General features: G+C 38.5%; 1 protein-coding gene and 1 non-coding gene across 2 annotated transcripts in view; both read left to right on the forward strand.

Annotated features, from left to right (window-relative positions):
• Nucleotides 1-2,934, forward strand: part of Slc39a12 (solute carrier family 39 member 12) — a 79,703-nt gene that overhangs the window by 14,989 nt on the left and 61,780 nt on the right. The gene's annotated exons all lie outside the window — the stretch shown is intronic.
• On the forward strand, nt 1,694-1,821 carry LOC116092730. Its single transcript, XR_004119450.1, has one exon.

The raw sequence follows: 2,934 nt of genomic DNA on the forward strand, positions 1-2,934 counted from the left end.
GTGTGTGTGTGTATGTGTGTGTGTGTGTGTGTGTGTGTGTATTTCCTTTTTTCATGAATCCAGAGAGCTCTTGGATGGGTGCAGAGCATGTGCCCTGCTTCGAGTCAAAGTGGTTTAACTAATTCACCACTACATTTCATTTCTGAAAAAATCATTTGGAGGCTCCAAGATGAAATGTGCTGCCAGGAAGGAAATCTGAATATTGACTTTGTAAGTTTCCTTGCATTTAATAAGGAAAATGTCTTGAAAGCTAAGTATCTGAAATGAATTGAAAGTTTCAATATAAGAATCTTAGTGTCTGAAGGTGGATTTTCTTTTTAATCTCATTACCAATACCAGGCCTAAAGTAATCACTTCTCAGCATTGGAGAATGTTGGATCATGTTTTCCTCACACACACACACACACACACACACACACACACACACACACATATTTTAATAAATCAGGGTCCAGATAAGATCCACAAAATGAGCTAGGAAGAGAGATAAAGTGCTTGCTGTGAAAACATGAGAAACTAAGTTGAAACTCCCACATCTAAATAAAGCAAGGCATGGTAGAGATCAGTGATGTCAACATTCTATGGCAAGACAGGCAGAGGCAGAAGAATCCCTCAGAAGCTTATGGGCCAAGTAGCCTGATATACATAGTGGGAACAAGAGTCCCCGTCTCAAGCAAGGTGGAGTGGTGACAGTGTAGACTTCCACATGCTTGCCATACACATGCACGCCTATTCGTATGCAGATAAATACACATGCACACACATAGACAAATTACATCTAAAATCTGCAAAATGTAAAATGTTGGTAGGTTTCTCATTTCCTTTATAAGTGGCATATGCCTCTACCCCCATCCTTTCCATTTTATTATGAATTATTTTGTTGGGGGAGTAAAGGGGTGCTTGCCCTGTGTACTGCTGATTGCATTCAGAGTTAACATGAACGTCCACACCACCCATTTCCTGTGTGTTGGTGGCTGTGTGTGGAAATTTGATTCATTTTCAGTTATTTATTGAAGAGAACCGTTTGATGTTCCCATCAGAGGACTGGTAACATTTGGTTGTCTTTTGCATGAGGTTCATAAGCTTTTGTTAATTGTCTATGTAATATGTTATATGAAGCATATATAAAGTGATGATCTAATGCTCTATTCTGGCCTTCTCTCTGCTCTCTAGTCCTTTTGATCTATCTCCATTGGAAGGATTTAGCAAAGAGACACACAGTATATAAGAGATGCATTTTAGAGTAGAGGAAGGCACATCTTCACATGATAACAGTATACCAAGGGCCCTTGTAGAACACCTACAGTGCTTGGGGAGGAATGTCATTTGTAACACATTATACATTGTATCCAATAATATAGCTCAACTTCATTGTGCCTGTATGTGTGTTTTTGTAGAGTGTATGTATATGTGACTTTTATAGCTTAAGTGTTTACATTGATCTCCTGAAGAGTTTCAAATACACACACACACACATACAAACACACACACACACACACACACACACACACAAACACACACACAAACACACACACACTTGTATCATATCCAAACTGTATTGTCTCCTTCCAATTCCTGAAAATTTCCTTGCCCTCTCATCTGCCTGCTTTGTTTAATAATTGTTATATAATATTCAAGAATACTGTGGCTGACTTGTCTTCCTGTCATTCCGAGTGTGAAAAAAAAAAAAGCTGCTGGAGGATCAAGAAGGCTGAGTGTGAAGAAACTAGACTTTGCTGATACACTCCTCCTATACAAAGGGGTGGAGAGAGCAGCCCTTACTGCAGAAAACCACAGGGCTCACTGTACTACCCAACATTTTCCAGCACTCTTTGCTAGTTTTCATTTAGTTAAGCATAAATTGAAGACAAGTGGGTTTGCTTAATCAATACTGTAAAAAAAAGAAAGAAAAGCTATAATATTTTATCATTGAATTTATTTATATTTATAAATATATTTATAAAGTCTCTTACATTAACCTACAATTTCCAAAGCTCTTCACTTTTTTTTTTTTTTTTTACTTTCCTCATAGAGCTACTTTCATATCCCTAGTACTTTGACAAGTAGTGGTTTAATTTTTGCATGATTCAAGAAATTTTTAGATGTCCTCCATGATTTCTTCAAAGACACACCAGACATTCAACAATGTGTAGTCCTGACTCCATATATTTGCTTAGTTTCTGTAGTTGTTTTCAAGTGATTTCTGGTTTTATTGTACAATTACATCATCAAATACAAGAGATTATTTTGAATATTTTACATTTTTACCTTATGATCTTTTAACCTTATTAACTATATTTACCTTATGACGTATAATGTGCTCTTTTTTTTATTAGATATTTTCTTTATTTACGTGGAAATTTCTCCTTTCACAGTTTCCCCTCCAAAAAACAAAGAAACAAACAAAACAAACCCCTGTTGCCTCCCCTCTCCCCATGCCTGACACCCTACCCTCTCCTACTTATTGGCCCTGGCATTCCCCTACACTGGGGCACATAACCGTCACAGGTCTGAGGTCCTCTCCTCCTATTGATGATCGAATTTGCAATCCTCTACTATACAAATGCTGCCAGAACAATCAGACCCTTCCATGTGCAGTCCTTGGTTGGTGGTTGAGACCCTGGGAGCTCTGAGGCTACTAGTTAGTTCACATTGTTGTTCGTCCTAACGGGCTGCAAACCCCTCAGCTCCATTGGTCCTTTCTCTAACTCCTTCACTGGGGACCCTGTACTCAGTTCAATGGATGGCTGTGAGCCTCTACATCTGTATTAGTCAGGTACTGTCAGAGTCAGGAGATAGCTATAGGCTGTCTTGTCCTTCCTTCAGTCTCTGCTCCATAGTTAATCTCTACAACTCATTCTGTGGATATTTAGTTCCCCCTTTTAAGAAGGAATGAAATGTCCACCTTTTGGTCTTCCTTCTTCTTGAGTTCCT

Source organism: Mastomys coucha, unplaced genomic scaffold, assembly GCF_008632895.1.
Source record: "Mastomys coucha isolate ucsf_1 unplaced genomic scaffold, UCSF_Mcou_1 pScaffold15, whole genome shotgun sequence".
Classification (NCBI taxonomy): domain Eukaryota; kingdom Metazoa; phylum Chordata; class Mammalia; order Rodentia; family Muridae; genus Mastomys; species Mastomys coucha.